The sequence below is a fragment of the Salmo trutta genome, chromosome 3, assembly GCF_901001165.1.
Source record: "Salmo trutta chromosome 3, fSalTru1.1, whole genome shotgun sequence".
Lineage (NCBI taxonomy): Eukaryota > Metazoa > Chordata > Actinopteri > Salmoniformes > Salmonidae > Salmo > Salmo trutta.
In genome coordinates, this window is record NC_042959.1 from 31,686,915 (window position 1) to 31,701,850 (window position 14,936).

A 14,936-nucleotide genomic window follows, 5' to 3' on the forward strand; every position below is an offset into this window, starting at 1 on the left:
ACCCTTTCCTGTTTCAGCATGACAATTCCCTTGTGCACAAAGCGTGGTCCATACAGAAATGGTTTATCAAGATCAGTGTGGAAGAACTTGACTGGCCTGCACAGATCCCTGACCTCAACCCCATCAAGAACGTTTGGGATGAATTGGAACGCCGACTGCGAGCCCAGCCTAATCGCCCAACATCAGTGCCTGACCTCACTAATGTTTGTGGCTTAATGGAAGCAAGTCCCCGCAGCAGTGTTCCAACATCTAGTGGAAATCCTTCCCAGAAGAGTGGAGGCTGTTATAGCAGCAAAGGGGCAACTAACTCCATATTAATGCCGATGATTTTGGAAGGAGATGTTCGACGAGCAGGTGTCCACATAATTTGGTAATGTAGTGTAGCTTCTTGAATATGCATCACAGAAATAAGAGGGAATTTGATATCAGTGCTGCCTATATTCATTTTTTCTCCTTCTCTCTTTTTCCAACTGGCTCTGTTTTTGTTCGGGGACGACAGCGCATCCCTCTGTTAGCTGGGCTTTGAACTGCTCTGGCAGGGGTTAGAGGTTAGCGTCCAGAGGTCTGGGACCGGGATGTCCTAGCTTCTCTCTGCAAGAGGGGTGACCTCTAGGACCTGAAGGGGCGGAGAGAGAGCGTCCAAACTCAGCCTCCCTTTGATGTTCTCTCTTTCACAGCAGTTCATTAGCCGGAGTGGCTAAACGTTTAGCTTGGGCGTGAAAGGGCTTGGTCTGAGAGAGCATGTGTGTCCAAGGCCCTGCCTCCTGTTTTTGTTGTTGTGTCCCGACTGAGGTCCTTTTGAAACAATGTGGTACTTGGACACAAACTCGCTTGGATAGGGTGGCAGTGGGGTGTGTGCAACAGCCTCTTGACAGGAGCTCATTGAGACACAGAGCTTTGAGGAGGTGTTTACAGTACGGAAAACAAACCGGGTCAATTGCAACCAACATTGAGCACTGTCTCAACACAAGGTGATCTCTCATTAAACCATCTATATGTATGAGATCACCTGCAGTTAGCACTCATCAAGCCTCAATTGCAACCACTATTGGCCACCATATTAACCCTCCCTAATGTCAGTGTTAACTTTAAGTACTGGTTGCTGACACGTTTTTCAAATGGTGGGTATTATCTTCGGTATAAATGAAACCTAATATTTGAACAGACTAAGCACGGATTGAACTATTTGACAATCATTCCGTACAACTGAAATGAGGTGTTTCCTCATTTACCAGAGAGAATCTACTGTGGCAATTTACGCTACACATTTTTATTAATGTAAAGTTTGTGTTGGTACACTTACTTTTAATTTCCAATTCATTTAATCCATGATTTCAAAACTTGTCTTAATACAGTATGGTCATTTCTTATCAAAAGGGGAAAATAAAGTATTCCTGAACTGTCTACATCTAAAATTGTTAATTTAATCAAGCTGAAGAAGATTGAGTTAATATAATCTATGCTTTAATCAAAATGATAGTCTAATCAAGGTACTGTGTGTCAAATGACAAATTACAGGTAACTGCCAAAATAAAGGAAACATTTGGGTAAATGAGGGATACACAAGTATATTGAAAGCAGGTGCTTCCACACAAGTGGTTCCTGAGTTAATTAAGCAATTAAAACATCCCATCATGCTTAGGGTCATGTATAAAAATGCCCAGTTGCCCATTATTTTAGCTAATATAAGAAGAGATCTGCACTGTTTGAGCTCGGAGCTTAAGAATTTCACTGTATGCTGCAATTACATCTGTGACCCTGTGCATGTGACTAATAAACAAATATAATCTAGAGTACTCTACTGTACTGAACTATACTGAACTAGTACTCTACTTTCCTGTACTGTACTGTACTGAACTATACTCTACTCAAGTTTACTGGACTCGAGTTTTTTACAATTCACTGGGTTTATATTCTTACAATAAATATTTTTGATTAATTACCAGCGTTGCTATTTTTTCAATGTTCCTGATAGGTCGATATTTCATTGGGGCCGGGAGTAGAGAATCTAGCCGCAGCTGTCTGGTATCTAACTCGTTTGACACAGTAACAACGGGAGATCAACTGATCTGCCGGTTTATTCTTCTGGGTTATTCGTTGCAAGTTTGTTTTAACACGCAGGTGCATGTAATCTCCCATTAGTAGCGTTTTAAGAAATTCGGAGCAAACTTGCAGCTGGGTGTTAAGTTCTGTCTGTTGATTTGATTGACCCACCAAGTCCTTGACATTTAAAACATTCTTGATTTCACACTAGCTCTGTTGTTCGTCGGTTTGCAGCTTCACATGCAACTATTATAGCAGGGGAAAAAGGTAGTATCAAGCTGCTTATCTGACCAGATGCATTTGCAGCAGCAAGTCATTTCGAGCTAGTTTTACATATTGCTCCACAATCTTCATACCCACTTTTAATATCAATTTCTGAGGATATGGCTTTCATCAAGTATCCAGTGAGTGGCCAGGATTTCTCGCAGGATCCAATTTCCCCTTCCTCTTTCTCTCCTCTCCCATCAGCCCCCATAAAACAGTCAGGGCCTGAGTCAGAATGGTAGCCTCAGCTGTAACATGCTGGATTCATCATGGCTGGAAAATCAATTCTTTATTGCTGCACTTTGTGGATAATAATTTCCCTGCGTCTCAGTAGGAAAGGGCAAATAAAGCCTGTTTGTTTCATTTTGGAGCAGCAGTAAAATTGCCCCATGCTGCTGTCCAGACCTCGCCTCCACTCCTGGCCTTAAGTGCACAGGCCCAGCACTAGAGCCCCCGAAATAAGTCAGTTATATACTGTATATAGAAATAGTATGGCAATAAGTCTGAATTCAGATCAGTATCACTAGCCATAAACTTTCCCCACAGTTCCACCAACAAATGTTTTAAACTATATTATACTATATATACTGTACATAATCATAAGTCGTTAAGCAACTGGTGACCTATTTAATTTTTCCCGTCCTACCAGTACCAGATACTATTCTAAGCCCAAGGCACACTTCAATCAGTTGTCCTAAAAAACATCAAATGATATTTCATTTCATGTTGTTTGGTCTTGGTAGTGGGTGGAGCGAGGCTGTGGCTGGGTGTAGTTGATATTGAAGTAGTATTGATCTGCTATTGGAAGTACAGCATTCAGCAGTGTGTCCAGACAGTTCTAATCCCACAAGGCCTTCCAAACAATCGTTCTCTCATTTTCAGGTAACCTGCTCTGTTTACGTACCTGCCAAACCTTGCACAGCAGAAATCTCAAATTTGGAAAAGGAGAATCCGAAAAAAAAATAACTCTGCAAAACATTCAAATTTAGTTTCTGCCCTGACAAACTAAAAGACTTGTTCCCGAGAAAGTCTTTCGTCTAACAGGCGTAAAAGTATTTTAGGAAATGTACTCTGATTTAAACATCCAGGCTTAACCTATTGCTTTATGAACAATGAGTTGCAGAGATGATGATTCATTCAGTCATCAGCTCATTTGGGCATATGATACATACGCGGTAGTGGTGCGTGGGTAAAATCACCGGGGAAGCCAAGCCCCAAAGAATTGCCATATTACAACCTATGTGTTGTGATAATTGCATTGTTTGCTCTATAGCCTGTTAGTTCATATGCCTCGCCACCGTGATATATAGGCCTAAGGCAGAGACAATAAGAAGACAGAGTGGCAGAATAAATTCAACCACACCTTTGTTTCATCACAAAACCAGAGAGCAATCGCTGTCGGGTGAAGAGGCATTCTGCATGTAACAAACAGTTATATGACCTACAGCACGGTCAAGCAAGTTAATGTTACTGACATTTTCGGGCCTCTAAACATCTATTGATTTAGAACCATGGAGAGCTACCACAAGTCAGATCTTACAGTGAAATGCTTACTTACAAGCCTTTAACCAACAATGCTTTCAGAAGTTTTAAGAAAAAAAGTGTTAAGTAAAAAATAGATAAGTAAAAAATTGAAAATGAAAGAAACAAATAATTAAGCAGCAACAGTAAAATAACAGCAGCGAGGCTATATACAGGGGTACCGGTACAGAGTCAATGTGCGGGGGAACCGGTTAGTCGAGGTAATTGAGGTAATATGTACATGTAAGTAGTTAAAGTGACTATGCATAGATAATAAACAGAGAGTAGCAGCAGCGTAAAAGAGGGGTCTGGGTAGCCATTTGTTTAGCTGTTCAGGAGTCTTATGGCTTGGGGGCAGAAGCTGTTAAGAAGCCTTTTGGACATAGACTTGGCACTCCGGTTCCGCTTGCTGTGCGGTAGCAGAGAGAACAGTCCATGATTAGGGTGGCTGGAGTCTTTGACAATTTTAGGGCCTTCTTTTGACACCGCCTCATATAGAGGTCCGGGATGGCAGAAAGCTTGGTCCCAGTGATGTACTTTCGATGGTGCAGCTGTAGAACCTTTTGTGGATCTGAGGACCCATGCCAAATCTTTTCAGTCTCCTGAGGGGGAATAGCCTTTGTCGTGCCCTCTTCACGACTGTCTTGGTGTGTTTGGACCATGATAGTTTGTTGGTGATGTGGACACCAAGGAACTTGAAGCTCTTAACCTGCTCCACTACAGCCCTGTTGATGAGAATGGGGGCGTGCTCGGTCCTCCTTTTCCTGTAGTCCACAATCATCTCCTTTGTCTTAATCACGTTGAGGGAGAGGTTGTTGTCCTGGCACCTCATGGCCAGGTCTCTGACATCCTCCCTATAGGCTGTCTCATCGTTGTTGGGGATCAGGCCCACCACTGTTGTGTCATCAGAAAACTTGATGTGGGTGTTGGAGTCGTGCCTGGCCATGCAGTCATGAGTGAACAGGGAGTAGAGGAGGGGACTGTGCACACACCCCTGAGGGGTCCCAGTGTTGAGGATCAGAATGGCGGATGTGTTGTTACCTACCCTGATAACCAGGTGGCGAATCAGGTGGCGAATCGCATCTCTGCATGTCTGGCAGACATATCAGTGTGGATGACGGATCACCACCTCAAGCTGAACCTCGGCAAGACGGAGCTGCTCTTCCTCCCGGGGAAGGACTGCCCATTCCATGATTTCGCCATCACGGTTGACAACTCCATTGTGTCCTCCTCCCAGAGTGCTAAGAGCCTTGGCGTGACCCTGGACAACACCCTGTCGTTCTCCGCTAACATCAAGGCGGTGACCCGTTCCTGTAGGTTCATGCTCTACAACATTCGCAGAGTACGACCCTGCCTCACACAGGAAGCGGCGCAGGTCCTAATCCAGGCACTTGTCATCTCCCCTCTAGATTACTGCAACTCTCTGTTGGCTGGGCTCGCTGCCTGTGCCATTAAACCCCTACAACTCATCCAGAACGCCGCAGCCCATCTGGTGTTCAACCTTCCCAAGTTCTCTCATGTCACCCCGCTCCTCTGCACACTCCACTGGCTTCCAGTTGAAGCTCGCATCTGTTACAAGACCATGGTGCTTGCCTACGGAGCTGTGAGGGGAACGGCCTCTCCGTACCTTCAGGCTCTGATCAGTCCCTACACCCAAACAAGAGCACTGCGTTCATCCACCTCTGGCCTGCTGGCCCCCCTACCTCTGCGGAAGCACAGTTCCCGCTCAGCCCAGTCAAAACTGTTCGCTGCTCTGGCACCCCAATGGTGGAACAAGCTCCCTCACAACGCCAGGACAGCGGAGTCAATCACCACCTTCCGGAGACACCTGAACCCCACTTCTTTAAGGAGTACCTGGGATAGGATAAAGTAATCCTTCTAACCCACCCACCCACCCCCCAAAATATATAGATGTACTATTGTAAAGTGGTTGATCCACTGGATATCATAAGGTGAATGCACCAATTTGTAAGTCGCTCTGGATAAGAGCATCTGCTAAATGACATAAATGTAAATGTACCCTTACCACCTGGGGGACGGCCAGTCAGGAAGTCCAGGATCCAGTTGCAGAGGAGGGTGTTTAGTCCCAGGGTCCTTAGCTTAGTAATGAGCTTTGAGGGCATTATGTTGTTGAATTCTGAGCTGTAGTCAATGAATAGCATTCTCACATAGGTGTTCCTTTTGTCCAGGTGGGAAAGGGCAGTGTTGAGTGCAGTAGAGATTGCATCATCTGTGGATCTATTGGGGTGGTATGCAAATTGGAGTGGGTCTAGGGTTTCTGGGATAATGGTGTTGATGTGAGCCATGACCAGCCTTTCAAAGCACTTCATGGCTATTGACCTGAGTGCTACGCGTCGGTAGTCATTTAGGCAGGTAACCTTAGTGTTATTGGGTACAGGGACTATGGTGGTCTGCTTGAAACATGTTTAAAACTGACACTTGCCAGTTGGTCAGCGCATGCTTGGAGTACACGTCCTGGTAATCCGTCTGGCCCTGCGGCCTTGTGAATGTTGAGGTCTTACTCACATTTTCTACGGAGAGCGTGATCACACAGTCATCTGGAGCAGCTGATGTTCTCATGCATGCTTCAGTGTTACTTGCCTCGAAGCGAGCATTGAAGTAATTTAGCTCGTCTGGTGGCCTCGTGTCACTGGGCAGCTCGCGGCTGTGCTTCCCTTTGTAGTCTATAATAGTTTGCAAGCCCTGCCACATCCGATGAGCGTCAAAGTCGGTGTAGTACGATTCAATCTTAGTCCTGTATTGACGCTTTGCCTGTTTGATGGTTTAGAGTCCCACTCCTTGAAAGCGGCAGCTCTACCCTATAGCTCAGTGTGGATGTTGCCTGTAATCCATGGCTTCTGGTTGGGGTATGTATGTACGGTCACTGTGGGGATGACATCATCGATGCACTTATTGATGAAGGCAGTGGCTGATGCGGTGAATCCCGGAACATATTCCAGTCTGTGCTAGCAAAACAGTCCTGTAGCTTAGCATCTGCTTAATCTGACTACTTTCTTATTGACCAAGTCACTGGTGCTTCCTGCTTTAGTTTTTACTTGTAAGCAGGAATCAGGAGGATAGAATTATTGTCAGATTTGCCAAATGGAGGGCGAGGGAGAGCTTTGTATCCGTCTCTGTGTGTGAAGTAAAGGTGGTCTAGAGTTTTTTTCTCACTCTGGTTGCACATTTAACATGGTGGAAGAAATTATGTAAAACGGGTTTGAGTTTCTCTGCATTAAAGTCCCCGGCCACTAGGAGCACCGCATCTGGATGAGCGTTTTCCTGTTTGCTTATGGCCGTATACAGCTCATTGAGTGTAGTCTTAGTGCCAGCACCGGTTTGTGGTGGTATATAGACAGCTACGAACAATACAGATGAAAACTCTCTTGGTAAATAGTGTGGTCTACAGCTTATCATGAGATACTCTACCTCAGGCGAGCAAAACCTGTGTGTGTGTGTGTGTGTGTGTGTGTGTGTGTGTGTGTGTGTGTGTGTGTGTGTGTGTGTGTGTGTGTGTGTGTGTGTGTGTGTGCAAGTAGAAAAACATGTTGACTCACACTTATTGTAGAAAAATGCCAATGCCATCCTCCTCTCTTTCATGTTGACGAAACGGTCTATGACTCTGTCATACAGTACATGCTTTTATTTTTTGTTGTCCTATGCTACCTGGCTAAAATGCTTGCTCATAACCTAACTTCCTTTCAGTTAACATTAGCCTTCTACATCTAGCTATATATTGAACTTCCATCCTCTCAGGCCAGGGGCACAATGTATGAGTTTTTTGTTGTATCAGAATTGCTGTTATAATCATTGGCCAGTACGGAGAATTAAGTAAAACCAAGTCCAAATCCCTATCTTTCTGTTGAATTGTGTCTTTGTTTTGTATGTTTGAAATGTTCTTGTCTGTATGCCTAAAACTGTATATGTCAACATGTTTACACAGGGCACAGCCGTAAAAGAGATCCAGGTCTCAGTCTGTTTTCCCTGTTAAAATAAAGATTTAAAAAAATAATAATAAAAAAAAAAATCTCCATCCATGGCTAATTTAGGAAAGGGCCCATTTTAGCTAGCTAGCTAGCCACCGGAGAACAACAACGCAACAAGATGCAACAATTCAAGTTGTTTCTGTCAATACGTATGCACTACCCTCTGTAGTGCCTTGCAGTCGGAGGCTGAGCAGTTGCCATACCAGGCAGTGATGCAACCAGTCAGGATGCTTTCGATGGTGCAGCTGTAGAACCTTTTGAGGATCTGAGGACCCATGCCAAATCTTTTCAGTCTCCTGAGGGGGAATAGGCTCTCGATGTGATGTGATTGGAGTGAAGCCAAATCCAAAACTGGCTTCCCTTGAAAGCTTTTTGGGGAGCGCCAGGACCATTTACAGTTTACCATTTACGCAGTTTAGCTCAACGCTGATTGGCTACTATTTTATACTTTTTATATGAAGGGAGGCCAAATGCTCGCTAATTCTCTTGAATTCAATACTTTGGGCGGCAACAATGTCATACTCTTTTTGACCAGACAGCATCAGATAGATGTCCATACAGAGACAGAGGTGCACTGTTTCACTCGCTCAGATGCTTTCTCCGGTGAGATACATTCAGCCTCTTGCGTATTGAAGGAAAATCATGAAACACAGAGAGACGAAACATATATATATATATATATTTGTCAATTTTTGGGGGAAGCCTGGCTTCCCTAGGCATCCATGAATACACACCACTGTATGTACGTGGGGGTGGAAGCAAGCTGTGGTAATGATGTTGTTCCATGTATTGGAGATTTATGTGACATATCTGATCAATCGGACATTTGCCATGCATGCTCTGTATTGTACTGTATGTTGCTAGGACCAACTGGGTGACCTGCAAGGAAACATCTTCACAGAGGTGATGAAGAGATACTGGAGCTCTGAGGTCTGATGTTAACAAGCAACAAAATGACATGATGGATTATGGCCAGTTCTCAACAAAATCCCCCATCTTTGTATGATTATGATATGTCATATATAACATGTATTTTCAAGATAGCGGGTTGACCAAATTAGTAGATGCATATAGAGCCCTGGGAAGGATATGTCATATATAACATGTATTTTTAAGATATCGGGTTGACCGAATTAGTAGATGGATATAGAGCGCGGATGGAAGGTGAACCTTTGCCCCAGTCTGAGGTCCTGAGCGCTCTGGAGCAGATTTTCATCAAAGATCTCTCTGTACTTTGATCCGTTCATCTTTCTCTTGATCCTGACTAGTCTCTCAGTCGCTGCCGCTGAAAAACATCCCCACAGCAGGATGCCGCCACCACCATGCTTCACCGTAGGGAAGATGCCAGGTTTTCTCCAGACGTGAAGCTTGGCATTCAGGCCAAAGAATTCAATCTTGGTTTCATCAGACCAGAGAAACTTGTTTCTCATGGTCTGAGAGTCATTTAGGGGCCTTTTGTTAACTCCAAATTGGCTGTCATGTGCCTTTTTCCTGAGGAGTGGCTTCTGTCTGGCCACTGCCATAAAGGCCTGATTGGTGGAGTGCTGCAGAGATGGTTGTCCTTCTGGAAGTTTCTCTCATCTCCACAGAGGAACTCTGGAGCTCTGTCAGAGTGACCATTGGGTTCTTGTTCACCTCCCTGACCAAGGCCCTTCTCCTCCAATTGCTCAGTTTGGCCGGGCGGCCAGCCAGCTCTACAAAGAGTCTTTGGGGGTTCCAAATTTCTTCCATTTAAGAATGATGGAGGCCACTGTGATCTTGGGGACCTTCAATGCTACAGAAATATTTTGGTACCCTTCCCCAGATCTGTGCCTCAACACAATCCTGTCTCGGAGCTCTATGGACAATTCCTTCGACCTCATGGCTTGGTTTTTGCTCTGACATGCACTGTCAACTGTGGGACCTTATATAGACAGGTGTGTGCCTTTCCAAATCATGTACAATCGATTGAATTTACCACAAGTAGACTCCAATCAAGTTGTAGAAACATCTCAAGGATGATCAATGGAAACAGGATGCACCTGAGCTCTATTTAGAATCTCATCGCAAAAATTTCTAAAAACCTGTTTTCGCTTAGTCATTATGGGGTAGTGTGTAGATTGATGAGGACCTTTTTTTTATTTAATCCATTATAGAATAAGGCTGTAATGTAACAAAATGTGGATAAAGGGAAGGGGTCTGAATACTTTCCAAATACATTGTAAATATATCCTTTCACTGTTTAGAGCAGGTCTTCAACTACCTAGAACTGTCTGATCAGCCTGATAGGGTGCCATGTGTATGTCCAGCTTACACCTGTGAAAATCCATGAATGTATAGCAATGGAATGAAACATCCAACCAATGCCTCGAGTTGTGCTGTAGGTCCACCACACACCCGGAGGGCAGTGGGGTCCTGTCCAAAAGCAACCCCTAGCCCCTAGCCCCTACTCCTAGACACTTGTGGAGATCTAAGAGGATTGGACAGGTGTAAGCAATACAGCCAAAATTCTACCAAGCCATTCAGAGGGTAAGGTGGAGCTCTCACCATGTCAGATCTCCACTCGTATCTAGACTCTGGACAGTAGGGGTTGTTTCTGGACAGACCATGGGTATTTTGGTAGCGCAGTCAGTCAGTCAGTCTGGCACTGTCTACAAATGTTAAAGGGGCAGTGCAGTTAAAAACTTGATTTACCTGTTTTTTAATGATCTTTTTATGATGATTTAAACATAACACTACAAAAACTGCATTGGGGCTTTCATAGTTGTCAAATATTTGCTTCCTCCATCCTTGGGAGAATATCAATGGCATTTCCTTGATTCGTCGTGTGCTCCCTCCTCGTCTCCTTCTCAAAATCCATTGGATGAGAAGGTCAGCGGTCCTTCCCCCTCACCTTCTTATCCAATGGGTTTTGAGAAAGAGGTGAAGAGAGAAGAGGACATGAGGAATCAAGGAAATGCAATTGAGATTCTCCTCTTGTTTCCCCCATTCCTCACCTCGCTCTCAAAACACATTGGAGGAGAGGAGTGAAGGTTCCACCCCTCAGGCTACAATGCACTTTCAAGGAGAGGCTAGGAGAGGCTAGGTTTCAGATACAGACTCACGCACACACTCGATGCTTGAAGAGTTTACTGATTATAATGACTTCATTATTTGTTCTTATTATTGTCAATGACATTGTTGACAGAACCCATTGTATTTCGTATTGTATTATATTATTATTTAATCTATTAAAACATATTGAAATGCTGTTGTTTATCTTTTTAATTCTTCAGGAATGTTTGACTAAAGAGAAGAGAAGGGGGGAAGTTGACTAACGCACAAAAAGACCTGGCAACTAGGCATGAAAAAGGAACATGCGGTGTCCATGTTTCTTGTGACATTCTGAATGACATGTAGATGTTTTGTTGTTGCTAGGTGGAGTTATGGTCTCATTGTGCCTACTTAGACGTTTATTCCTCTAACTACACATGTCAAGATGCAAGAAAATCCTATTTAAATGTATATCAAACCATTTGATATGTTGACCCTGATGTCACACATTGGCCCCTTTATTTATAGAAAGACCCACGTGTGCCATTCAGAGGGGGAACGGGCAAGACTTTGAACTGGGTATGGTAGAAGGTGCCAGGTGCACCGGTTTGAGTGTGTCAAGAACTGCAACGCTGCTGGGTTTTTCAGTTTCCCGTGTGTATCAAGAATGGTCCACCACCCAAAGGACATCCAGCCCACTTGACACAACTGTGGGAATTGTTGGAGTCAACATGGGCCAGCATCCCTGTGAAACACTTTCGCCACCTAGTAGAGTCCATGCCCCAATGAATCGAGTCTGTTCTAAGGGCAAAAAGGGAAGCAACGCAATATTAGGAAGGTGTTCCTAATGTTTTGTACACTCTGTGTATTTCTGATACCTTTGAAGACTTTTTTCCGGTGGATATTTTCTAAGACCCCTTTTCCATCTGTTTAGCCTTTACTTATGCCACATTTTTAAGATGGAAAATGGTTGAAAAATGTATCTATGCCTCCATTTCCCAAAAATATAGACTCTTAACTTTCATCTGACACCCAATTTGATATGCACCTACGAACTTCACGCTGGTAATCATGGGTCCTTTTACATGGAAATGCCCTTATTTGTGTGTGCGCTCCTCTGTGTGTGTGCTACTGTGTGTTTGGTAGTCAGGGCAGGTTCAGCAGTGCCGAGGGCTGTTCTCCTGCCTGGCCACCTGCAGCTGTGGGATCGATCGGCTCTCTTGGAACCCCACTCCCTTTGCGCCCCTCCTGCCTACAACACCCCAACCCCACCTCACTCACACACACACACTCCACATCAGCATCCCAGCAGCGGGGGGGCTCCCTGTCCATATCCCCTGGTGCTACCGAAGGTCAAGGACCCGTGAATCAGACGCCTGCGACAATGTCTCACATCAGCACAGTTGGCACACATACAGACCCCTTGACTCCTAATAGGTCGCTATGAGGGCACAGGTACAGGCCAACACCTTCTCTGTTCCACCACTAGCTTGACCTCTGTGGCCCAGAAGGAGTAGACTGACTCAAATCCCTCTCATTTCTTACCTCCCACGACTCTCCACAGCGCACCCGGCCAGGCTCATCACAGCACATTGGTTCTGAAAAGAACAAACCGGTCCTGCAGGAGAAGTGGAGAGAGGTGGAGTTCGATCCGAGCCTTCACAGGGAGCTCAGTGTGAGACGTAGCCAAGGAGAGATATGTTTTCTATGTACTATCAAGGACTTCTGATAGAGCTGATCCTTATGATAGTAAACAATGTGAATGAGAATGTTTAATATTTGATAGCCAACCCACAGGTAGACCCACAGTGAGCGGGGGAATTACCCATATATACATCTATGGAAGAGGAAGAAAGACGGTCAAGAAATCAAGATAGTATTACAATTTGCTTACTTAATATGTGTGTTAAGGGCTTAGTACACATTCCCTTTACCAGCCTAGAAGATCTGTTTTCCCATCTCTCTCCTACTCTCTCCCTCTGTGGTCATATATGAAGCATATGGGAAATAATTGTGGGATACTAAAGGGCTGTTGACTTCAGCAGACATGCAATAAATTAAGCTGTTTGTGTAGGAAAGAGAAAACACAGGCTCTTTAGGATCACTTAGGGCTGATTTCCTGTACAGATGTTAGTCTCCCTCACTCTCTCTCTTTCTCTCACACCTCCCCTGTCTCTCTCGCTCATTCTTTGTGTCTCCCTCTCTGTGTCACAGGCTACAGCACAAATTCATTCTGTTCTCATAGTTGGTGGTAACACAGTGGGATATAGCCACACAAATTACACACATAAAACTCGCAAAGCCTGGAAAATATTTTTTATAGTTTCCGTACCCCTTTACCAGCAACAAACTGCATGTGCCGTGTTGGTTAGGCCCGCCAACATTATTGGTGCAATTAAACGTGAAACACAAGAGAGGAACATGGGAGACATTGCTGTAAACAAGGAAAATGACACTTGGCAAATTGTCATTTATGGACATTGTTTCAAAGGCAAGGGAGTGTTTCTGCACTACCAGAGAAGGGAGAGTAAGCCAACAGGATCTCGGCATTACAGGAACTATTCACAGAACGTAAGTGCATCAAAGCACCACAGAGACAAAAAAGAGGAAGAGCAAGCTGGGACTTCAAAGTCCAAACGTGATGAGCGATGCACAGAGCGCGAGAGAGAGAGAGAGAGAGAGAGAGCGAGGCGGAGAAAGAGAGAATGGGGAAGAGAGAGAGAGAGAGAGAGCTCCACTGGATGATAGGACCCAGAGCGAGGGGAGAGAGGGGAGACAGGGTAGGTACCTGGATGCAGGCAACTCCTCATCTCAAAGAATGCTAAATCACACACCGAGGCTGTCTGGGGAGGATTCAACAGAATAGAATAGAACCTGAGTCTCCCCGCCCCACCCCAGGAAAAAAGACATTGCCGTCATCGTTTACTTGTTTCCTTTCTTTCCAAAATGAGAACAAAACTGCAAGATTCACTAGGTAAAACATTCATACAAACAAAAAAATTGAGCTTCAAGGATGTCTCGTCTCTAAACAAAGAAAAACAACAAAAAGAGTGTGTGGTTATGAAATATCTGCCTGTGATCTAAATTATATCAGATTTCAATATGTTTGTAGTAACACACTACGGGAAACTAAGTTAGGATAAACAGCATTTAAGGCATGGTAGCAAATTAAATAATATTGCATTTATCACAATATAACAGGTGTAGACTTTACCGTGAAATGCTTACTTATGAGCCCTTTCCCAACAATGCAGAGTTAAAAAGTAAGAAAACATTTAATATTAATAATTAGTGAATAATTAGCGAATAAGAAAAAAAAAATAGTAACACAATAAAATAACAATAATGAGGCTACACTACCATTCAAAAGTTTGGGCTCACTTAGAAATGTCCTTGTTTTTGAAAGAAAAACACATTTTTTGTCCATTCAAATAACATCAAATTGATCAGAAATATAGTGTAGACATTGTTAATGTTGTAAATGACTATTGTAGCTGGAAACGGCAGATTTTTTATGGAATTTCTACATAGGTGTACAGAGGCCCATTATCAGAAATCATCACTCCTGTGTTCTAATGGCACGTTGTGTTAGCTAATCCGAGTATCTGGAGCATCAGCATTTGTGGGTTTGATTGCAGGCTCAAAATGGCCAGAAACAAATAACTTTTTTCTGAAACTTGTCAGTCTATTCTTGTTCTGAGAAATGAAAGCTATTCCATGAGAGAAATTGCCAAGAAACTGAAGATCTCGTAACGCTGTGTACTACTCCCTTCACAGAACACCGCAAACTGTCTCTAACCAGAATGGAAAGAGGAGTGGGAGGCCCCGGTGCACAACTGAGGAAGAGGACAAGTACATTAGAGTGTCTAGTTTGAGAAACACATGCCTCACAAGTCCTCAAATGGCAGCTTCATTAAATAGTACCCGCAAAACACCAGTTTCAACGTCAACAGTGAAGAGGCGACTCCGGGATGCTGGCCTTCTAGGCAGAGTTCCTCTGTCCAGTGTCTGTGTTCTTTTGCCCATCTTAATATTTTCTTTTTATTGGCCAGTCTGAGATATGACTTTTTCTTTGCACTCTGCCTAGAAGGCCAGCATCTCAGAGTTGCC